This window comes from Schistocerca serialis, chromosome 4 (assembly GCF_023864345.2).
Source record: "Schistocerca serialis cubense isolate TAMUIC-IGC-003099 chromosome 4, iqSchSeri2.2, whole genome shotgun sequence".
Taxonomy (NCBI): domain Eukaryota; kingdom Metazoa; phylum Arthropoda; class Insecta; order Orthoptera; family Acrididae; genus Schistocerca; species Schistocerca serialis.
The window spans coordinates 330,800,975-330,826,876 of record NC_064641.1 but is presented as its reverse complement, the minus strand read 5'-3'; the positions used below and the strand labels follow the sequence as shown (position 1 = coordinate 330,826,876).

The window sequence follows — 25,902 nt, the reverse complement described above, 5'->3', positions numbered from 1 at the left end:
AAAATAAATCAGCGTTCATTTGTTGTTGGAGTATGGCTTCTTGATTACTGGCAACTTCCATATGATTCTGGACAAGCGAATTTCACATCATTGTAAAGACCCTCAAAGATAAAGATAACATTCACAGACAATACTGCGATGGTTCATAATAACGGCATAATGTATCGTAAATGTTATAGATACATAATGACCTCTTCTCTCTTCAAACAAGGACTTCAATGTCTCCAAGTTGATGCACACAATAAAGCGGAAAAAGGATCACCAATTAATCAAAGAAAAGATATAATAAAAATATTTCTAACACAATTGGCTACCACCATAAGGCTACCACCATAACAAATCTTATATTTGTTAAAAGAGGTAATTCAAGATACAACTTTGATTCGACTTTACTTTGACTGTCATCCAACGAAACGGAATCTTTAAACTTTTTTAAGAAAGGACAGGGAGAAAAGAAACTTAAAGCAATACTGGAAAATGATCATAAAGAGTAACGAACTGAAAAATTATTGCGTGATAGTTTGACTAACGAAATTTTTACGATCGAACCATAGATCCAATTCCATAACTATTAAAATTCCCAATAAGTATCCGCAGGATTTAAAAATTCCTCCGAATTCATACCAGCTTTAGTAAACGCGATAAATCAACACATTTGTAATCATCAACGATCTAGAGATCTATAAATAAGGAAATATCAGTTTGTGATGTAGTCCATATCATTTCTCAAAAATCCTTCAGTGTCTTTACCTTTAGGTATTTACTTCAGAGCTTGCTTACAGAAAAACTTCACGTACTTGGATGCCAGGTACACAAACAATTATTCCTAGAATGACGAGCGTTCCACTCTCAAAATACCTAAATGATAGACCGATTGCCGTCTTTATGTTTTGGTATACAATTTTTTAAATTACTAAATTTTTGCTGCAAAGTTTTTACGACGTGATTGGCAGCGTATGACTTTCAAAATGGTCGTCTCACAGCAACTATCACAAACTGATGTCACTTACTAGCTACGACCAGTTTGCAGCTCCAATGATTACATTGTCCAGAAATTAGTTTCGCCTCTCGTCTGTATGCAGCAACTGCTAGCGGAAGCTGTTTTAGCGTAAAGGGATTAAGTGAAAGTCACCTACCGTCTTGGCGGCCGTATTTTGCGGGGCTTCCCCTTTAGGATGGAAATACGGCAACGACGTAGCATATTGCGGCTTCACGGTGGTTGAGCCCGATTGTTACGCCCTAATTAAGAAACCAATTACGCAGGCCTCCACGACGAGGCTGTGACCCGAGCAACACTTATGGCAAGATGCTTTCAACTACACGAGTTTGGAAATGGGCCAAGGAGTCACAACAGGCAAACGTAATTATCAAGGACGCACAAGAAATACAGCGTTGTATCTACTGCAATAGAACGGAAATTCAGTTTCTGATCAACTTTATGAAAAGTTGTTAATGCTTACTATGAAGTAAACGTTTCGTGTGGTAGTGTGCAACACAACTCATTCGAGCAAGTGAACTTGAATAACCGTGTAATTACGTACTGAGGAGAAATCTGAAGCAGAAGCCTAAACAGAATTTCGATGCAGGCTCCAACAAGAGCAACCATCGCCAACATATCGCTAAGTTTGTCCGCCCCCGGTAGCTGAGTGGTCAGCATGACAGACTGTCAATTCTAAGGGCCCGGGTTCGATTCCTGGCTGGGTCGGAGATTTTTCTCCGCTCAGGGACTGGGTGTTGTGTTCTCCTAATCATCATCATTTCATCCCCATCGACGCGCAGGTCGCCGAAGTGGCGTCAACCCGAAAGACCTGCACCCGGCGAACGGTCTACCCGACGGGAGGCCCTAGCCACACGACATTTCATTTCATTTCATCGCTAAGTTTGTTGAAGGGACTTCCTACAACACGCTGTAGCACTATTAATTTAAGCAATTAATTTTCATTTCGAAGGTGGCATGTGGAATATGTAGCGAAATGACGTGTGTGTGTGTGTTTAGGTAAACTATAATATGATATACACTGTCTCATTGACAGTATTCGGAAACCTCTATACATTGCAGAATTGGTCACTATATGTCACGATAGGATAAAAGAAGACGCGGAGCATTGTATTGTAAGCAGAGAAGCAGTAACAGCACAGTGAGTCGGCCAGGAGTGTTCAGTGGACTCGTCTTTGCATTTCACCTAAGTAACAAGTCCATCAGGTACATTTCAATCCAGCCCAGGTCGACTATTGGTGATGAGATTTAGAAATGGATGTTTCCAGAATGAAATTTTCACTCTGCAGCGGAGTGTGCGCTGATATGAAACTTCCTGGCAGATTAAAACTGTGTGCCCAACCGAGACTCGAACTCGGGACCTTTGCCTTTCGAGGGCAAGTGCTCTACCAACTGAGCTACCGAAGCACGTCTCACGCCCGGTACTCACAGTTATACTTCTGCCAGTACCTCGTCTCCTACCTTCCAAACTTTACAGACGCTCTCCTGCGAACCTTGCAGAACTAGCACTCCTGAAAGAAAGGATATTGCGGAGACATGGCTTAGCCACAGCCTGGGGGATGTTTCCAGAATGAGATTTTCACTCTGCAGCGGAGTGTGCGCTGATATGAAACTTCCTGGCAGATTAAAACTGTGTGCCCGACCGAGACTCGAACTCGGGACCTTTGCCTTTCGCGGGCAAGTGCTCTACCAACTGAGCTACCGAAGCACGACTCATGCCCGGTACTCACAGATTTACTTCTGCCAGTACCTCGTCTCCTATTTTCCAAACTTTACAGAAGCTCTCGCAGGAGAGCTTCTGTAGAAGCAGAAGTAAAGCTGTGAGTACCGGGCGTGAGTTGTGCTTCGGTAGCTCAGTTGGTAGAGCACTTGCCCGCGAGAGGCAAAGGTCCGAGTTCGAGTCTCGGTCGGGCACAAAGTTTTAATCTGCCAGGAAGTTTTAGAAATGGATGCGTGAAGGAACAACCCCAGCTAAAAGAAGACAAGTCAGAGGGTTCGGTTGTTTGGGGGAGGAGATCAAATAGTGAGGTCATCGGTCTCATCGGATTAGGGAAGGACGGGGAAGGAAGTCTGCCGTGCCCTTTCAAAGGAACCATCCAGTCATTTGCCTGGAGTGATTTAGGGAAACCACGGAAAATCTAAGTTACCCAGGCCGTTACTTCATTTCGATCGCTTTGTTTACGTATCTGATCAGCGTCCTGCTAGATTCCCCTCGAAACCGCAAGCATTGAAGAGTCTAGAGACTGTTTCATGATATGTACATCGTCACATGTCCTACGGAACGTTAGTAAGTGGCAAGCGTTCTTCGGCATTTGTCGTCGTTTGGAAGTGTAGGAATTGTACAATACAAGGACCATCGCAAACGAGTCAGAAGACACGTGTTAGTACTGCAGAACCATTCGCATATCATAATGCAGTGGCTATTCGTCTACGAGATAACCTCCAGAAGTGTAGACACTGCTGACAATTCATCATACGAGTGGCTCATCAACGTTTACAGACATCAGGGGAAAAATTCGAGAACCACGTCTGCAACAACTAATGAAACGTCGATGTCTGCTATGTCTGTCACCTTACCTGATGAGCTGTGTAGCCTTTCGAACGCCACATCATCAGTTTCATCGGGCATTCTTACAACCATTTCTGACAGACGTAGACGAAGTCGTCGCTAGAGCTATGTATGCTTCAGGAGCCTAATTACCGATGTTAGGAACCCAATATTGAAGGAAATATTTTCGTTTAATTCGCCCTGGCTATGAGCCACCTTACCACCATGTTATGGGTACCATAACGCTGAACGTCAACATATTCACGCTGTTGTCACAGGTAAGATCAAACGTTAAAAGCTCTCACTGATGGCTGGACAGATGTGCTCAGATACCAAGTGACTAATTTCATTGTCAGGAAACCGGAACGAATTATCGTCAAGAGTATTCGTCCTGGTGACTGAATGGAAACTGCAGAGTTAAGCATATAATAAACCCAATGTGCAAACACTGAACGATGTGCAAAACACACAAACAAACAAAAACGAGAAATCGTCGGATTCTAGTTTCCCTCTTTCGCATACAGCGATGTTTCTTTCCCTGTTGGTGCTACCAATACTACCCTTAATGCTGTAATTTACTACGCCAGTTGTTTACTGTATCAAAAGTATCGAAATGTAGTTACGGTAGACTCCAACTGTTATCATTATAAAAGGTAAGATATTTCAAGGTCATTCGAGAAATGGTAAACACTTAATAACCAATAACTGCTCGTGGTCTAGTTTTAACTGGTAGCCCGCAGCACCTTATCCAACAACACTGGCCACTATGATATAGTGATAGGTGAGTGTACAACAGCTCCGCCGGCCGTGCGGTTCTAGGCGCTTCAGATTGGAACCGCGTGACCGCTACGGTCGCAGGTTCGAATCCTGCCTCGGGCATGGATGTGTGTGATGTCATTAGGTTTAAGTAGTTCTAAGTTCTAGGGGAATGATGACCACAGACGTTATGTCCCATAGTGCTCAGAGCCATTTGAACAACAGCTCCCAGTATTATTATTTCCAGTTCTTGTATTCCAACATTATATGAAATGTTCTACTACCCATGAACATTAACTTAAATTTATCAACATTTAAAGCAAGCTATCGTTCATCGCAGTCCCTCTGCAGTCATTCAACAACGGCACATTCTCATACACACTAGTGTCAGTATTAAATGGAGAGTGCTCACCCTAGTTGATACTCCATGCAAATGAAGAATAGGATCATGTGTACGACTTTTTGTAGTCACTTGGTGATGGTCTCAGAGAAAAGCAACCAAAGGAAAATGGTAATGGTAAAACGTATTATCTGTAAAATCGAATTAGAAAATCATCTTTAATCTTTCAGTTGCTTTTCAACATCAGGGATGGTTGCTTCTGTCTCATTCAGTTCAGGAAGTGTGCAGTGGCTGTATCAGTTAACACTTTGTACTAAAACTAGAGGGGTTGTCCCAGAAATCTTGTGACAATCTTCGAGGGGTTCTAGACGGTGACGTGTGGAGCAAATTGACGATAGGAAGCTGTTGCGGGAACGTCATCCGACGACGCTACGTAGTGTAGAATTCATAGGCGCCGGCGCCTGTAACTAGGCCAGCCCTTCGGTAGCAAACGGGACTCGGTAAACTGACGAACCATAGGTTTAACCTCTCACAATGTTATGATTCTTGAGTTTCTCCCGGCGTATTTGATAATCAAAATATCCACGGGTATGCTGCCGGTCTGTAGTGTCCAACGGGCACAATATTTCGGCGATCAAACATGTCGCCATCATCAGGTGAACTGACGGACTGAGCTCCTGTAAACGTGCCGGCACGGAGATTCGTACGCTATGGCTGCTCAGAGGGAACTGGGTTCGGTCGCGGCGGCGGCCGATTTAAATACCCTCCGCCCGCGGCGCACTCCCTCCGCCGTCCGCGCCCAGCGCCACGGTCGCGCGGTGGAACAGATTGCGACGGCGTCTGAGATGACGTCGGTGTGATGGCTCTGTCCGCCGTGGTCGTCACAACTATACGTCTGCTCGATTTACTCTTGATTAACCCGATCGCTGGTTCCCAAGCCTTGCTAAGATTATAGCCACAGTCACGGTTTATGAGGTCGTCATTGGTGCGAATTTCGATGGCCTCTCTAACAACGCTGTCCCAGTATCTCGACGTCTGTACCAGAATCCTCGTGCGGTCATACTCCATGGCGTGATTTTCCGACAAACAATGTTCAGCGACTTGCTCGGATACATCAGTCGAGTGTGCCTCTGTCGATTGTTTCATGTTTATTTACTCTGTCCTTATCTCGAAAATATTCGTAATTAATTCTGTTTCTTGAGTCTCTGTTTTGTTGAAGTATAATAATGAGTAAAAGTAAAGTTATTAGAAATCCTCTGAAGGCTTTTAAGAAAAGGAGAAATGTTGGAAAGCTAAAGATATGTGTTATTACTGTAAACAATAAAGACGATAACCAAGTGAGTGAACCTAACCTCTCAAGTACACCTGCCCATAGCAGTCAAAGTGGGAAAGAAAATAATTCACAGAAGAAGCTTGGTTAAATGAGTGAAAACTATGAATGTTTTATGGGCGAATCGGATGTGAATGAAATATTTGATATGTCGGTTCTCAAAGGAATTTTTTCAAACTGTGTAAGATGTATTCATTGTAGTGAAGTTGGTCTGGAACTCTCCATAATAAAGCACGTAGGACTTGCTAGTGAAATACAACTGAAATGTGACAAGTGTTCATGCATGACCACCTTTTGGAACAGTGTTGCAGTAACTGCAACTGAAGAAAATGGTAGCAAAATCTACGAACACAACAACGAGCGATGCTTGCTTTAGACAAGGAACGCCTTCGGGCTGCAGACAGGGCTGTAAAGAGTCTAGAAATACAAGCAAGAGTAAACAGGAGGAGGAACAAGAGGAAGCTGGAGGAGGAGTTTGCAGAGGATGAAGATAATCCATCCTATGGACCTGGAATGTACTAAAAAGTTAATCCAATCTTTGTCGCTCGATTCCCAAAACTTTTATTTTCTCATACTAATTACATGTTTTCTAAGGATCTTCCAAACATATTTGTTTCAAACTTTCAGTAAATGTTACACAGTACCTTCTGCATAATTTAACACAGCCTTTTTCCAAAAAACTGTATATTTTTGAATATATAAATAAAAATTGCAAAAAAATGTTGTGAATTTTCATTACAATTGAAAAAAAATCATCTTTAATAACTGACCTAAAATTTTGTAAAATCCCTGTGTTAAGTTGTAGCCCATATTCCAATAAATAATCTGAAAAAAGTTCAACTTCCTACCTCAATACTTTGTGAGGAAAGATGTAATTTATAAGCGTTATTTTAACATTGCAAGTATAGGGCGTTCCGGAGCCCCTTAACAAAACGATGATTTCGACTTTAACAAAACGGCAAAGGTAATGTAAATCAGAACACTGGGAGGAGTCGTGGTGCAACGTAACCAGCCTACAGACGTTACTGATTAAATTCGACAAGGTAGAATGTTTACAGTCTCTTATAGTGTCATACTGCTTCTGCAAGTTACCCTCTGTAGTACTGGTTTACAAAATTCGTGTGCTCCACGAAATTACAGGCCCCTGCGAGTTATTGCTTGTATATTAATAACTTTTAGGGGGTGGGTTTAACCTACCGGTAAAAATATGAATGCAACGGATAACGCAATCTTTATAACCACTACAGAAGGCACCTATGCAGGGCTTAATAGGAAGAATATAGCTTTTATTTATTTTTATTTGTTGACCCAGCATGCAACTGAGGTAGTGACTAACTTGTCGGGGTTTGTATGTCATGTCTAAGGCATATATTTTATCAATCATATTTTCCATATTCTAGGAAAGTTTGGATACTTTAGGTTTCACCTATTCTTTGAGTCGTTAATGATAAAGGGAGGAAATAATCAGTAGAGGATTTAAATTAACTGATATTTATTACCTGTTGTTGTTGTTGTGGTCTTCAGTCCTGAGACTGGTTTGATGCAGCTCTCCATGCTACTCTACCCTGTGCAAGCTTCTTCATCTCCCAGTACCTACTGCAACCTACATCCTTCTGAATCTGCTTAGTGTATACATCTCTTGGTCTCCCCCTACGATTTTTACCCTCCACGCTGCCCTCCAATACTAAATTGGTGATCCCTTGATGTCTCAGAACATGTCCTACCAACCGATCCCTTCTTCTGGTCAAGTTGTGCCACAAACTTCTCTTCTCCCCAATCCTATTCAATACTTCCTCATTAGTTATGTGATCTACCCATCTAATCTTCAGCATTCCTCTGTAGCACCACATTTCGAAAGCTTCTATTCTCTTCTTGTCCAGACTATTTACCGTCCATGTTTCACTTCCATACATGGCTACACTCCATACAAATACTTTCAGAAATGACTTCCTGACACATAAATCTATACTCGATGTTAAAAAATTTCTCTTCTTCAGAAGCGCTTTCCTTGCCATTGCCAGTCTACATCTTATACCCTCTCTACTTCGACCATCATCAGTTATTTTGCTCCCCAAATAGCAAAACTCCTTTACTACTTTAAGTGTCTCATTTCCTAATCTAATTCCCTCAACTTCACCCGACTTAATTCGACTACATTCCATTATCCTCGTTTTGCTTTTGTTGATGTTCATCTTATATCCTCCTTTCAAGACACTATCCATTCCGTTCACTGCTCTTCCAAGTACTTTGCTGTCTCTGACAGAATTACAATGTCATCAACATTTTTATTTCTTCTCCATGGATTTTAATACCTACTCCGAATTTTTCTTTTGTTTCCTTTACTGCTTGCTCAATATACAGATTGAATAACATTGGGGAGAGGCTACAACCCTGTCTCACTCCTTTCCCAACCACTGCTTCCCTTTCATGCCCCTCGACTCTTATAACTGCCATCTGCTTTCTGTACAAATTGTAAATAGCCTTTCGCTCCCTGTATTTTACCCCTGCCACATTTAGAATTTGAAAGAGAGTATTCCAGTCAACATTGTCAAAAGCTTTCTCTAAGTCTACAAATGCTAGAAACGTAGGTTTGCCTTTCCTTAATCTTTCTTCTAAGATAAGTCGTAAGGTCAGTACTGCCTCACGTGTTCCAGTGTTTCTACGGAATCCAAACTGATCTTCCCCCGAGGTTGGCTTCTATAAGTTTTTCCATTCGTCTGTAAAGAATTCGCGTTAGTATTTTGCAGCTGTGACTTATTAAACTGATAGTTCGGTAATTTTCACATCTGTCAACACCTGCTTTCTTTGGGATTGGAATTATTATATTCTTCTTGAAGTCTGAGGGTATTTCGCCTGTTTCATAGATCTTGCTCACCAGATGGTAGAGTTTTGTCAGGACTGGCTCTCCCAAGGCCGTCAGTAGTTCCAATGGAATGTTGTCTACTCCGGGGGCCTTGTTTCGACTCAGGTCTTTCAGTGCTCTGTGAAACTCTTCACGCAGTATCGTATCTCCCATTTCATCTTCATCTACATCCTCTTCCATTTCCATTATATTGTTCTCAAGTACATCGCCCTTGTATAGACCCTCTATATACTCCTTCCACCTTTCTGCTTTCCCTTCTTTGCTTAGAACTGGGTTTCCATCTGAGCTCTTGATGTTCATGCAAGTGGTTCTCTTATCTCCAAAGGTCTCTTTAATTTTCCTGTAGGCAGTATCTATCTTACCCCTAGTGAGAAAAGCCTCTACATCCTTACATTTGTCCTCTAGCCATCGCTGCTTAGCCATTTTGCACTTCCTGTCGATCTCATTTTTGAGACGTTTGTACTCCTTTTTGCCTGCTTCATTTACTGCATTTTTATATTTTCTCCTTTCATCAATTAAATTCAATATTTCTTCTGTTACCCAAGGATTTCTACTAGCCCTCGTCTTTTTACCTACTTGATCCTCTGCTGCCTTCACTACTTCATCCCTCAAAGCTACCCATTCTTCTTCTACTGTATTTCTTTCCCCCATTCCTGCCATTTGTTCCCTTATGCTCTCCCTGAAACTCTGTACAACCTCTGGTTCTTTCAGTTTATCCAGGTCCCATCTCCTTAAATTCCCACCTTTTTGCAGTTTCTTCAGTTTTAATCTACAGGTCATAACCAATAGATTGTGGTCAGAGTCCACATCTGCCCCTGGAAATGTCTTACAATTTAAAACCTGGTTCCTAAATCTCTGTCTTACCATTATATAATCTATCTGATACCTTTTAGTATATCCAGGGTTCTTCCACGTATACAACCTTCTATCATGATTCTTAAACCAAGTGTTAGCTATGATTAAGTTGTGCTCTGTGCAAAATTCTACCAGGTGGCTTCCTCTTTCATTTCTTAGCCCCAATCCATATTCACCTGCTACGTTTCCTTCTCTCCCTTTTCCTACACTCGAATTCCAGTCACCCATGACTATTAAATTTTCGTCTCCCTTCACTATCTGAATAATTTCTTTTATTTCATCATACATTTCTTCAATTTCTTCGTCATCTGCAGAGCTAGTTGGCATATAAACTTGTACTACTGTAGTAGGCATGGGCTTTGTGTCTATCTTGGCTGCAATAATGCGTTCACTATGCTGTTTGTAGTAGCTTACCCGCATTCCTATTTTCCTATTCATTATTAAACCTACTCCTGCATTACCGCTATTTGACTTTGTGTTTATAACCCTGTAGTCACCTGACCGGAAGTCTTGTTCCTCCTGCCACCGAACTTCACTAATTCCCACTATATCTAACTTTAACCTATCCATTTCCCTTTTTAAATTTTCTAACCTACCTGCCCGATTAAGGGATCTGACATTCCACGCTCCGATCCGTAGAACGCCAGTTTTCTTTCTCCTGATAATGACATCCTCTTGGGTAGTCCCCGCCCGGAGATCCGAATGGGGGACTATTTTACCTCCGGAGTATTTTACCCAAGAGGACGCCATCCTCATTTAATCATATAGTAAAAGCTGCATGCCCTTGGGAAAAATTATGGCCGTAGTTTCCCCTTGCTTTCAGCCGTTCGCAGTACCAGCACAGCAAGGCCATTTTGGTTATTGTTACAAGGCCAGATCAGTCAATCATCCAGACTGTTGCCCTTGCAACTACTGAAAAGGCTGCTGCCCCTCTTCAGGAACCACACGTTTGTCTGGCCTCTCAACAGATACCCCTCCATTGTGGTTGTACCTACGGTACAGCTATCTGTATCGCTGAGGCTCGCTAGCCTCCCCACCAACAGCAAGGTCCATCGTTCATGGGGGGGGATCTGAAAACGTGCACATTTCATGTTTCATATTTCTTATTCTCCGCACAAATTTACTATTTTGGAATTGATCTACACGAAACTGTAGTGAAGCTACTACACATTTTTGGTAAGAAACTGCACTTAATTACTATGGTGATGCCTCCAACCGACCACGTGACGAAACCAAATAAACAAAGAAAACACATCAGAAATAAAATATCCCCCAAAATATTACTGTGACAGAAATACCCCATTACAATACATTAAATGAGTTAACTTCTGTTAAGCTCAGAGCAAAAATACGACCATGAGCTTAAGGCCCATGGTGCGTGCCTGACCACGGAACAGACGCAAAGTTCTTACTGAAATTTAATCAAATTACGAATATAAACTCCCTTACTGGGGTTTCGTGGTAATCTCACACTTGATTTCAGCTTCTGGACGTTAGTAAAGAACAGATTTGAAACATTCTAATAACTTTGATAATATTACCGTAAAATCGAGAGCTAAGTCTGCAACGTCTGCACAGCGCCGCTACCCAGGAACCATTGTCCTATGGTCCACATCGCCCAACTGTTGCATGTCCCAAAGCAGGGGTGGTGAGGGTTGGTTCGCCAACCTGACAGAGCATATACTCGTGCCTTCACGACCTCTCTGAACTGACTTGCACACTTTGCCTTTGCCAAACTTATTCACATTTAGGGTGCTGCGCTAGTATTAGTTTTAGTCATAGGAAAGGGGAATTTTGTTAAAATTCAGCAACAGCGTGGTTGGGCGATGAAGTCCGGGGCAATGGCAGTGCGTGGTAATAGTCGGCAGCCAGTAGGCCAGGCAGGGAAACATGGTGCGGAGCAGCAGCAACGTATTGCACGTACGATTTGTTTGGAGTGAAACAACAGTGAGGCAGGGAACTGCAGTGTTGCTTTAAGTTATTGCGATGTACGAGGCGAGGCAGTAGGCCAGAGCCGGGAGTGGCGATGTGTAAGTGGCTTCTAACAACCCTACCACAACAAAGGTGAAAAACTAATTATGATTTTAGTGCTGCTCACGCTGCTAAATATTGCATTTTCGGGCAACAACAAAGTTATATTATGTGGTAGGTGTCATTAGAGCTCAGTTAATAAAGTCATTTCCTGAAATAATGGATAAACTAGGCACTCATCTTTTCGTGTTTCCCACGCTGGTCTCGTTGTGAACTCATGGCTCAATCGTCGAAAATCTAGGTAGTGATGATTCCAAGCTCAGATGCAAAGAGGCCTAGGTGTTATTCTGCGATATTCAAAAGTTTTATAGATGTGTTTCACAAACCATTCCTGAAGATTAAACTTTTGCAAGTTAGGACAATGGTGATGTAAAAAAGTAATCAGCACTCCGAATTTAAGCTACACTTCTTTTTTATTACTTTTGTTGCAATATCACGTAACTCGTTCCAACACATCACTTCGCAATATAAAACATATTTGAAAATATCTTCCTCACTGTTAAAGTTCACATTTCATAAACTGGCTACAATTTGCGTCTTTTTAACATGACGGCCAAAACTTGACTCCCTAATAACCGCTTGCGCGCCCAAAAATCAGAGTTACAAGTACGTCAAAGACCATAGTGACAAAAGAAAGACTATACATAAGAATAATATCATTGCAATGTATACATATCGATGTATCGAAGTACCTCTACATTAATGAAATCAAATCTTAATGTTGTCACAGAAATATGTTAACTATTTTACAAAAACAGTAGAATATTGCTGGTATCGAGAGGTTGAGGTGAGGTGCCGTAATGGTTACGTAATTCAAGTACCATTACAGGCTGATGTATGGGAATTTACCCCCGCCATAGTTTCTGTCTCTTTCTGACACTACGTCAGAAGTGAGGGGAAAAGCAATATAAATAGTCAGGCACTTTTAGCTTCAGGGGTGTCCCAGGTCAGTCGAGAGTCGGTTCGGACCTGTGCTGGCCTGTGCTTATAGGGGCCAGTCTGGCAGCGATGTTTTAAATATTCTGTGTAAACCTGTACTTTGTTTCTATGTAGTTGTTTGGGCTGTATTCCCCCTCTGGAGACACAACACCGGGGTGGGATGGAACGGCTGCTGGGTACTAGGAGATTGTATGTTCTGCTTGAAGGAGGGCAGTGACAGTGGTCTGCAGCGGGTCTAGGACAGACCACGCTCGCTTCCCACCCGGCTTACCAGGGTCTGGGGGAGGCGTACACTGTGGGAGGTGAAGCAGCGCTGCATAAGCACATGAGACGGCGGCAGGTGTTGCCATCCGGCAAGCACCAATAGCAGCGAGTTACAGCACAGCGCCCAGGAAGGCGTGGATTCGAGTCCGGTCCAGTCCTGGGAGCAGCAGCGGCTGAGGGTCATGGGTGACCAGTACAACCACCTTTGCCCCATGGTCGGACAGAGCAGGCCAAACAGAGCGGAGGGCTGCAGGGACCAGGGACTGAAACAGACTTCAGAATCACGGGCAGTAGAGCGGCACCTGTTGCTACAACTCAGCAGGCGGCGACAGGTCTAGTGCAGGTGACTTCCATCGTCGGGTGGCCTTGATTACCGCAGCAGCGGTGTCGGCAGTCCAGGAGTGCTGAGACAGCTAGACTCGCAGAACAGCACGTGGGCAGTGCTCCAACATTACGCTTCTGTAAACGAGCTGAATAAAGGAATACTTCTGAATACCACTGTATCACTCTGCGCTGCCCCTTGATGCTATTGAACTTACTCGGCCTCCTGACGGGAAACGGTTTTGTGGGCCTAGGCTTCAGCTCTGGCAACTGGAGTACTGGGTTCGACCATCGATGGGCCGCAACAGTGGTGTCAGAAGTGATGACGTTACAACACTGGTACCTAATTTCCACTCCCACATCTTATGACGAGCAAGGAGCGTTGAGGTGTGCCTATGTAGAGGGGTAGTTGAGATGTTGGGTTGCGTTCGTGATTCGTGGTCGTACATTTCTTGTTATGTCTTGTCGTTCCAGAAGTGTTCGTCCATACCAGTATAGGGAGGAAAGCAGGACTGTCACCTGAGCACGAGCACAATGAGGATGGGTGAGTGATGTTTGATTTATTGTTTATGTGTCATTCTTTTGTGTTTTAAAGGGTTAAGTGTCAATTAGGACAGACTTTTGGAAGGTGTCTTTTGTAAGGCCGGAGGAGCCCGTAGATTTATTTGAATGGGGGACATGACAACATAGTGCCTAAGCAATGTAATATTTGTAATCTGTCAGGCCACGGATTACCGTGTACAAAGTAAGTACCAGAGAGTTGTTTTATTTGTAACAGATCTGGACACTTGGTGCGTAATTGTTCAGAATGTAGATGGGCGACGATTCGCCGCAAGAACTAAGTTTTAGGAGTTGCAGAGTGGAATTAATACTAACAGTAGAACTATAAGCAAGAATGGTGGATACATGGCAAGCAGCAGAGGCTGCGATAGTGACTGCAGTGGAAGCTGTAGCCGCTCTAACTGAGCAAATTCGGGTACTGTTGGAGACAAGCATAAGGGTCAAAGAAAAATATGAAGAATTAGCAGGGAGATTTGAGGCAGTGCAAGTAGGGGAAGGGAGGTAGGGTGAAAGTAAATTCCAGGTCGGGGAGTGTCATAGACCATTTGACCTGTCAATCGCGGGACTGATTAACCCCTTTTCGGGTAGAACAACGGAGGATGTATGTGTATTCCTTAATGACATTATCACAATGGCTGAGGCCAATGGGTGGTCGGATGTTGTAATGTTGAGAGTGGCAAAGTTATGCTTGATAGGGGATGCCAAATCGTTCGTTCTGTACCATGAAACGCTGAACAATGTGGGGACGTTTGCAGAACTTGAGGCTGGGTTACCCCAGAAGTACCAAAAACAGAATAGTACCAGGTTTTTTGGGAAAGTTTAAGTGTGTTAATTATGAGAAGAATTGAGACTGTGGAGGTTTTCTCAGAATGGATAGGAAAGTTGAACGCACAAACGTTCGAACTGTCACCGAATGGGCGGACGAATAGAGTGCTGTTACAGGAGGCCGAGAGCAGTCGTGGGCAGTGGCAATCTGTTATTAATGACGCACGCCTGGCACATGCAAGAATGTAGTCTCGCCTTCGGCTGATTCGGAATGCAGATACTTCCCTAAGAGCCACTGAAACCCCAGTGGATTGCAGTGTGCAGGTGGACCCATTTGCTGGTCTACCAAACGGATTTTACTCCGTGACATGACTGTGCATGACAGAATATGTCAAATGTTTAGATGGCCGGCTGAAAACAAATAAGTACACCCACGCACAAGTCGTTGTGTGTGTGATGCAAGAAGCCGTACCTCTGACGATTCAGATGATGACTGGCACAGGCTCTAAGTGGCACACTAGCAAAGGACACAAGTCTCACTGTCTAGGTAAAGACCCACCATTCTTTACAAGCGAAGTGGTAGTGCAAGAGTGATAATCTCTTTCTCTACAGATTTCCTCCACAGCTCAGTAGCATAGCACATTTGCATGCTTAGAACACACGCACTTTAGCACAAGCCAATCACGAGCTAGAGCTCGGGAATCGAAGCTGGGTGACCGCCCCTCTGCTCTGCATACACAAATTTGAGCAACCAGAGACTTTAAAAATTAGTTGGCAGAAAAGGAAGAAAGATTCAGCTTCGCACTTTCTTTCCCATGTGTTTATGCCATGTCTTTGCTAGAAGCATGACTTGGGTGGAACCACAGATCTCCATAAAAAGATCGTTATCTCCCTGTTACATTCATTTCGAGCTTTCTAAAGATCGGGCATCAGCTCATTGAAAGCCTCGTGCCTTCATAAATATGTTTTTTAGCAGAGTCTGCACACCTGGGCGCCACTGCCCTGTCCCACTGCATTCGCAAAATCTCTCAGCCACCTCATCCGCTTTCTATCTAACAAGGACCCATGCTCTATTTTATTGCTGGCCATCAGGTCATACAATGTGCAGGTCAAAGCTGCAGTGACTCCTCAGGCCTAGTCAGCCTACCTGGATGTAGCCACCGACTGATCGGTGCCACCCCCTGTGACTATACAAAGGAGACGGGGAACTTGGCTGTTGGTAAACGTTTTCACCCGGGTTCTGCAGATAAAAGCTCCCCTCGGCTCTTAGCCGCCAAACGCCTTTATTGCTGTCAATTAACTCGCCACCCACTTACGTTGAACGTAGGTGAAGCCTACCGCTATGCCTTCTCGAGAGCACACAAGCAAGAGCGTTAACTACTGCCATCATATGATTGATGTCAGATCATGTCAAATGTAGAAATCAAGTAATAAAGGTCACCTTCCCTTTGAACATGAAGCAGCATGATAAAGTATCAAAAGTGAGCGTGCCCTGCCATCTCTTAGGTTTTCTGAACGTGGGTTCCTATCGTCGACTTGTTTCTCCAGACACCCTCTACAGCCCAAAGAAGTTTGTCGCAACATTTCTGGAACATCCTGCTTATACATAAAACTATTAAGACATAGCATAACTTGGCATAAATTGGAAAACCAAAATTTCACTTCTCAGCACAGCAAGAATCCAGAACCTACTCTCTGCAGACACCTGCATCCCCTCCCTCTCCAGAGCCTAATGAAAACCACTGGTCCCCAGCCAGTGAGAGAAATGACTAGAAAATCAGATGTATGCAGTGAAGAAGTAATTGTTAGATTCATCATCCCACTAGATAAATTCATAAAAAAACTTCGATTGGAGTGTTCAGTAAGAATGCTGGGTTTATATTTGGGTAGTCACGTGAGCAGGGCTTTGCCCTACCGATAATGTTACTATCCACACCACTTTATCTATAATGTCATTATTATGGCATCACAAGCCATGCTCCTTTCTCAGTGACGTCATCAAAATAGTCAATGGTGGAACATTCAAAAGTTGAAGATGACAGAAATCAGGAAATGGAAATATTACAGATGGTGGATTGGGGTAAATTTGAAGACTTAAAAAGGTGATGGTAATATGTTTCAAAAGTGCAAGATGGTGCTGGCAAGAAGTATATCATCAGTCAATCACAGCACTTAAAAATCCAACAACGCGATGTCAGGAAAAATATCTGTTAAAATGAAGTAGTCAGTTATAAGGCCATATTTCTACATTATATGAAAATGTTATACAATATTTCTACATAAAAAATTATGTAGGTCTTTCAACTGTATTGGCATCATGTTAAAAAGAAGTATTAGCAGTATTTCAGTATTTACAAAGAAATTAGGATAAGCTTCTCCACCTGAATTGTATTAATTGGCACAATTCACAGCACTCTCTCTCTCTCTCTCTCTCTCTCTCTCCCTCCCTCTCTCTCTATCTCTCTCTCTCTCTCTCTCTCTCTCTCACACACACACACACACACACACACACACACACACACACACACACACACACACACACACATACATACATACACACACACACACACACCAGCACATCAGCAAATTTCATTGCTTTTATGTTTTACTCGTTTTTGTAATAATGTTTATTTCAATTACTGTAGTCTAATGCCAGAAAATTTCATCTCCTTCTGTTTCCATACTCCATTAAACTTTTTATCAATCTAATGTACTGCCTCATCATCAATAAATTTCATGTCTCTCTCTGTTTATGGTAAATATTTTTCTGTTTAATCATCAGTAAATTTCATATTTGTCTTTGTAATATATTTGAAAGTGGTGGGAAAGGAAAAACTCAAAGAAAAAATACTCTAGATATTAAAAAAATATTATAAAAAGATTACATGCACACTTTCCTGACTGCACATATTTACATTCATCATCCAGTAGAGCATTTTACATACATTATAACTACAACAACATAAAGAATTTAAATTGTTCTTTGTTTTTAACACTTCCATTATCTGAACAGTTGTGATGGACAGTCTCGATCGTGAACAAATAAAATTATACAGACTTTCGTCGAAAGGTATATATGACACCTGGACTCAAGACAATGATAACATATTTTCCTGCAAGTGAGAATTTAATCTAGCCAGTCAGAAAGTAGTACAGGAATTCAAATCAGTTACATAGGCAGTAGTGCCCTCAAGTTACAATTCATATTTACAGCTACCATCTACAATTTAAATTCTTTTCACACACAGTAAAATTAGTCATGATCATCATAATTCTTCAGGTGGTAGTGATCCCACGCTAAAATATTCACCTTATCTGAAAGTAAGAAATGCTTGTAATATTTACCCAAAAGTGCTAATCTCTTTGGGTTATGCCCAAAACTAAGTGTAGCTTAGTCTGAATTATGTTATGCACACCTGATTTTACAGTTTCATTTATCACATATTCCCAGTAAGCATCAAAGGTAATTTCTTTTGCTGATGAGCATTTCACACCTTTTCCTCTATTCACTATGCAATGAGACTCAATTTTTAGAGTGCACATGTCTGCTCTCAGTTCTATGTACTCTCTAACAATTCTTCCTTCATTCAACAACCTTTTTTTTATTTACACATGGGATGCTATAAATTTTATTATCAGTGTAAGCCAAAGAGACACACAACTTATCCACAACACTTGCAATAACATCGTAAGTATATGGCGTATTTACGTGACATATCGTGCTATCTGTGCCTGTGTAACACTTTCTAACGTTTTTTGTTCAAATTTTATTCAACATATAGCGTTAATGAAAATTAAAAGCAGTGTTTTGGAAATCTCTTAAATATCCATTCCTACAGGTGTATGGTTATCAAAATCAGTGTTTAGTTTATTTAATGAAATTACTACAAAATTTTCATTAAACATAAGAAGACACTTGAAATTCGGTTTTCCAATCACTACAGCGGCTTCATATGAACCTTCCGAACTCGTTAGCAGTTTCACATCACTCGCTGTTCGCACATCTTGCATCATTTTGCCGGGAACTTTATTATTCATGAATTGCAAGCCTTTTTTTTCGAAATCGTTTGTTGCATTGACACATTTCTCAATATTAATATCACTGTATGATTCCATCCAGGGAGCCTTATGAAATTTTGTTTAGATTAAAATTATTCTTCAGATGGTGCCTTAAATTTCTGTAGGTAATCACATAGTGTTCTTTATTGCATAATGTGCAAATGAGCTATTTGGAAATCGCTCATTGATTTAGGTGGTGTTACAGAGTGAACATCATGAAAATTTTCCAGAATCTCAAAATATACCTACAAAATGTAGCCTGTCTTTGAATCATATGATATGCTCATTACATCATAACTATCAACTACATGAATGCAAAATGAGAGACCTGTTAGGTATAGATATATGTCGTGATGTATAGATTTTTAACATCAAAGTACTTATATACAATGCAAAACTCATCCCTATTTTCATTACAGTCAGCTATGAAAGTACTGTTTCCACCAGCATGTCTACACCGGCAGTGAACAATACCACCTATGACACTGTGCCCTGTGAATTGTAATCTTTCTATGTCCACAGCAAGTTCCAAGTTTCTATTAGCAGTTTTAACACATCCCATACCAAACCAAGTGAAGTCACATAAAATGCTCGATCTAGTTTGCACATCTCAAGACAGGGCGTGTGTAAGCTTTCAAATACGACAAGCAAAAGAAATGTGTCGATTTTCAAATATATGTCAGAATAATCTCCTAATGGCTTGCATTCAGATAAACTCCACATTTTGCACACTTTTTGGTAATTTACTTCAGTGACGTTTCACAGCTTTTGAATAAATCATTCGGCAGCTACTGTTCTCATAACAAAACAAATTAACACGTTTCTTACTTGTGAGGAAGAAGGATTTCTTGTTGATCAAATTAAACTCTCGCTGCCAGGGAAATAATCTTTTGTTATTTTCAGTTCTTCAGTCTTTGAATATGAGACCCATTTTTTCACAAAGCTCATGACAAAGTAGAAGGAATCTATACACCGAAACTTCCCTGTACTATGGTTCCCACTGAAATAAATTTAGTAAATGTTTTATATTTATCAATATTCACCATAATCATAGTAATGTGACCTGGCTTTATTTTAGTGGTTTCTTCCCCTAATTGAAACAAATTTACTGTTTTAAAATTCGCTAGATTATGAAGCACGATAGGCATCATAAAATTAGGTTTATAACTTAAATTGCAGCTTTCATGCACGGCTCCACGAAATCTGCATATAAAATGGATGATTAGTATGTTTCACATCTGCTTGCTTGAAGTGTTTCTTCCAGATTAAAGAAATTTCGGCAGCTCAAAACGCTTCAGGATTAATAGCCATGTGCTTCTTTAGCATAAAATAATACCTTATTCACTCAGCACTGTCATACAGCTGTTTGTTAAACCATTCCATTGAATTTCCCACACTGCAACTGCAGTACATTTAAGATGCAATACATTACGGTTTATGTGCGTCAATGTGATTATAAATACGTGGCTGAAGCACTAATTGGATGTCTGCATAAATGACAAAAGTTAATTGTAATTGTTCCTTATATGACTCGAATTATATGAACTGTTTCTCCGCTTTGGGCATGGTTCTGACGACCAGATCAGACAGCGTGTACTCAACCAACTGTACATCCAACTTTTTTTTCGGTTGATAACATGGTCAACAGTGCTTTTGTTGCCAATTAATTAACAGTGGATTTAGGGTACGTTAATGGCCGTGAATTCGAATATGTCACCCCTTCTGCTAGATTGGGTCCATTTATTATGGTAACATACAATATGTAGATAAACAAACAAAAATTCAAAATATAAATTGAGATCCATTGTGTACACAGTCAAATGAAGTTGAAAAAAACATCTGAAAAGGATCGAAAAATGCTGTTTGATTGTTCATTCACATGTATTAGAAGAAGAAAGGAAAAAACAGACAGTCTTTTAAAAACATAACAATTGGAATATGGAAAAACTCCACCTGTGTGATTTTCTCTTGTGTTGAACGTCAGGACACTCACGCTGAAGATTCCAGCAGTAATCTGCCATCATGTGCTTTGTAAGTAGGCTGTTTAGGTTTTTATATTGGTAACACCACGTAGCGCTCTGTATGAAAAACACTGGCTGTGCTGTGTGCAGTCTGTGGGTAGTCTGCATTGTTTTCTGCCAATGTAGTATTGGGTAGCTGGATTTAACAGCGCATAGCGTTGCACAGTTGCAGGTGAGCCGCCAGCAGTGGTGGATGTGGGGAGAGAAATGGCGGAGTTTTGAAATTTGTAAGACTGGATGTCATGAACTTCTATATATATTATGACTTTTGGACACTAGTAAGGTAAATACATTGTTTGTTCTCCATCAAAATCTTTCATTTGCTAACTATGCCTATCAGTAGTTAGTGCCTTCAGTAGTTTGAATCTTTTATTTAGCTGGCAGTAGTGGCACTCGCTGTATTGCAGTAGTTCGAGTAACGAAGATTTTTGTGACGTAAGTGATTTGTGAAAGGTATAGATTAATGTTAGTCAGGGCCATTCTTTTGTAGGGATTTTTGAAAGTCAGATTGCGTTGTGTCAGTTTAACCACAGTCATGTATAATATTTCTAAGGGGACGTTTCATATGTCGACCCTTAGCCGAGGATACCTCACTGGAATCTTCTGATTTTTTCTTGTAGTTTGTGCAATTAGTGCAGCCTTTGTTTATTGCTAGCGCGTAACTGTAGAGAGAATTTCCTTTGTAGTTGTAGTTTTTCATTCTTGTACAGTAAAACAGTTGTGGCAGGCATGTAGATTTGCACCAAGTATTTCGCAGCTGCGCTTGCAATTAACGAGATATTATTTTCAATGCTATGTTACTGTGTTTTCTTATTTTGCTCTTCAAATTGTGTTTTTCTGTGTTGTCGTGTGAAATACAGTGATACTAGGCTCCAAAGTACAATGAGAAATGACAGTGAAGATGAAAGCAGTGTGTTAGCGCCACCGTGTAATGAATTAACTAATGTTCAAACTAGTAATTTGGTAATTGTGCATAGGGAAATGGAGCGGGCTGCTAATAATGGTGTAGACAGTGAAACAATTAGTGAACAAGGAAGCATTATCGGTCGATAGGTTGGCAACAGTTCGCCTCAGGAAGCCGAAATGACAGGACACAATCTTCCAAATACTGTAGATTCAGGTTTTGCGTCTTCACCGTTTTCTCAAATAAGTCAAGACACATTTTCTGCTCGTCAAAATGTGAATGTTGCCGGTGCAAATGCACTGCCGAAAAGCACTGAGGAACATGTTTCAGACACCAGTGCAGTGTTATTACAATTAATGCAACAAATGGGACAAAAGCTTCAAAAGTTAGACACAATGGAACAAAATCTTCGGAAGTTAGACACCATGCTTGAACAAACACGTGAAGATTTAACTACTGAGTTACATAACACTGAATCGAAATGTCAAAAAGTCTCTAATGACGTAAAAACACAAATATGTGAGCATTTTCAACCTATTTTTTCGAGGCATGAAAATGCATTACAGAATCACGAAGCAGCCATAAAAGAACTGCAAACTATTGTTCATGAAAATCATGAAACCTTGCAAGCTAAAATTGACTCAGTTGCATCTACCGATTCGGTTACGCAACTTGCAAAAACTCAGGAAAACTTACTCTGAAAATTGATTCAGGAAGACACATGCAGGAAATTAGTTCATTACCAGCGAAAGTAGTTGAACTTTCGGATCAGCTAAATAATTTTTCAACGAAGGTAGATGATAATCTGAATGACATAAAACCAGTAGTCTTTAATGACACAGAAGAGTGCGAACAAATTATGAAATTCAAACAAAATCAGAATCAAATTAATACGCAACACCAAAGAGAAATCCAGGAAGTACAAGATCAGCTGACAGGTAATACAAGAATTACGTATTTCAGATGACACTTGGGCTCCAACACGGGAAGAGGGACTTAGAAATACGGAAAAGCCACAAAATCATAACACAGGGCATTTCGGAAATTATGAAAGAAATTGGCAAGGTGCACCGAATTTTGAGATGGAAGCCCCGACACGACGTAGCAATGACCGATATGCTAATCGCCGACACGACGATTTTGACTATAAGCTGTTTATTACTACACGTAAATTCAAAACATTTAAAAATTCTGGCAACGACAATCATCCAAAGCCGTGGCTTCATCAATTCTGACATTGTTTTTCTCCCAACTGGTCATTATAGCACAGATTAGAATTTATGTGTGGCTATTTAGAGAAAGAACCAGGTTTAAGAATGTGATCGGTCATTCACGATTGCCACAGTGAATGAGAATTTTATCATGCCTTCCTCTCAGCGTATTGGTCTCAAGCTACACAAGACCGAGTAAAACATAGCATCATAATGATGAAACATTTCGAACAATCTGACTTTTCCAGTCTTGTGAAATATTTTGAAGACATGTTGCACAAGAATCAGTACCTGTCAAATTCAAACAGCCCCTCAGACCTCATCCGCATTTGCTTAATCAAATTACCTGAATATTTACGACATATTATTTTGGCAAGACGTTGCAAAGACGACATTGAAGCTTTTCAGGGACTGTTACAAGAACTGGAAATTGACACTGACAATCGCGGAACGCGAAAACAGGAACACAACAATTACAGGTCACATCCGTCGCAATACCGCGATGAAAGAAATAATAACTGGACACGACAAGGCTATTCTCACAACACAAATCGTGACCAAAACAGACACCACCCGTATGACAACTGTTGGCAGAGTAGTAATAATTACATGGAAAGATCACCTCTCCGTGGTAGTGACTATCACAGAGACAATCAGAGAAATAGACAATATGGGAACCAAAATAATTATTATCAAGGGAGACAGAATAACTTTAGACGCAATGGTCCAGTGCGCAGTTACGATTCAGGGAGAAATTCTCCACCTCGTGACCAACAAGAAAGAAACTATGAAATCTACCGACATGACGACAGACGATATGATCGTAACGACAGACCTGTATTGCATCAGGACTGGCGGGAATCAAACAGGGCAGGGCCCTCTTGACAAGGTGAATTTGTAGAAGTTAGGTCTCCAAATTCCAATAACGACACGCGCCAACAAAGAGACAATAGGCAATGACTCATACCGCTGGCAGCCACAAAACGTACTTATGAAACTGACGACGCAGCTGCCGTAGCTAGTAATTACGGAAAAATGGAAGACATTAGGGACATCTTACTTCAGGAACACGACGTAAAACATAACAACATTGCATATCCTGTGATTCACATTTCAGTAAATGACGTAAACTTTATGGCAGTACTTGACTCTGGCAGTCCCATTTCAGTAATTAGTGAAACAGCCTTTAGCAAATGTAACAAATCGAACGATTGCCCCACACTTCCGTTACGTAAGATTAAATTACAAGGCGCAATCGTTGGAAAAAATGTAGATGTACGCCAACAAACCAACTGCAAATTCTTTTGTCAAAGCCACAGTTTCTCTATGAACTTTCTTATTGTTCCATTATTGTCAACGGAAATTATATTGGGAGTAGACTTTTTCAATGAATACAAAGCAATCTTAAACTTTCACGATGCTGAAATAAGTTTATAGAAAGAAGGTAGGTCAATAGCTTTGAAATTTGAAGATTGTCTCTCAAACCATGACGAGGAAATTAATCGGTTTTACCTTCTGTTAGACAACAGTTCGTAATTTTCTATGGAACTAGACACTAACAATCACTCTGCAAGTACTGACAGGGATGATATCGACGGCATATTTGATACTAATGAGTTAATTCAGAATAAAATTCAAACAATTGAGAATTGTGATGACACTGATAGGCAGGATCTTTTTGAGATTTTACAAGCACATTCCACAGTTTTTACTCACAAAACAGGAACAATCAAGGGATTTCAATACCAATTTCGCGTTCTTGAGCATACTAAATTTTGTGTTAGACCATACGTAACTCCAGCACATTATAGGGACCGTGTTAGAACAGAAATACAATCTATGCTTGACGAGGGCATTATTGAGCCTGCAGTAAGCTCATACAACAATCCATTACATGTTGTTGAGAAGAAAAATGGATCGATAAGGCTTGTCTTAGATTCGAGACAAATCAATACTATCATTATTCCTGAAACTGACAGGCCACAAACGATGGAAGAACTTCTTCAAAATTTTAATGGTGTAAAAGTGTTGTCTTCCTTTGATCTCAGATCCAGCTTTTATCAGATCGAACTTCATCCAGAATGTAGAAAATACACAGCTCTCCTTTGTTTCAGCGTTTGTTATCGGTTTCGGAAACTTCCTTTTGGTCTGAACATTTCTTCGGCAGCATTCATTCGTGGGCTAAATTCCATATTACCTGAGTTCTTAAATCGTCACATCACCTTATATGTGGACGATATTTTGATAGCTGAAGCCTCATGGGAACAACACAATCGCATCCTCAACAGCGTGTTACATATTTTTGCAGAATCTGGAATTACAGTTAACTTGGAAAAGTCTGAATTCGGTAGGACAGAGGTGAAGTTTTTGGGACACATTATTTCTTCTGAAGGCATTCAGCCGGATCCTGGAAAGTTAGAAGCAATCAGAGCCATTCCAGTTCCATCCACAAAAAAAACGAGTCCGCATTTTTCTAGGTCTCGTAAATTCTTACCGTCGTTTTCTGAATATGCAAATTCTAGTTACACCAAAACTTTGTTCTCTCACTGGAAAAAATACTATTTGGAACTGGGACAAATAAGCACAGTTGGAATTCAATTCTTTGAAAGAATCGCTACTTAACGCGCCAATGCTGGCTCATCCAGATCTGTCACAAGATTTCTGCCTTAGCACGGATCCTTCTAAAGTCTATCTTGGTGCCCATTTATTTCAAGAAGCCACAGAAAATGATACTACTGTTCAGGAAACCATTGCTTTTGCCAGCTGAGTGCTAACAAAATCTGAAAAAAGTTATTCCATTACTGAATTAGAAGCTTTAACTATCGTTTGGGAATTTAACAAATTCCGTTTCTTTCTTTCTGGTAAGCACGTAAAAGTATACAGTGATCATCGTGCATTACGATTTCTTATGTCTTCAAAATTAAATCATAACACGTTAAAACGTTGGGCATTGTTTCTGCAAGAATTCCACTTCACAATAGTCTACATTCCCGGCAAGGAGAACATTGTTGTGGACGCACTGTCACGCGCACCGGCTGGACTTGAGAAAAGTAACACAGAAGGCAACCTCGAAAAAATTTCAGTATTCTTTACATTCAGAAAGTCGCCTTTGAAAACTTCATCACCACATCTTTAAA

At 40.9% G+C, this 25,902-nt stretch overlaps 1 non-coding gene across 1 annotated transcript; it reads right to left on the bottom strand.

Moving 5' to 3' along the window:
- Window positions 1-2,330: 2,330 nt before the first annotated feature.
- On the bottom strand, window positions 2,331-2,405 carry Trnas-cga (transfer RNA serine (anticodon CGA)). The gene has a single exon. It is a non-coding gene; the product is annotated as a tRNA-Ser (tRNA).
- Between the last annotated feature and the right edge of the window lie 23,497 nt (window positions 2,406-25,902).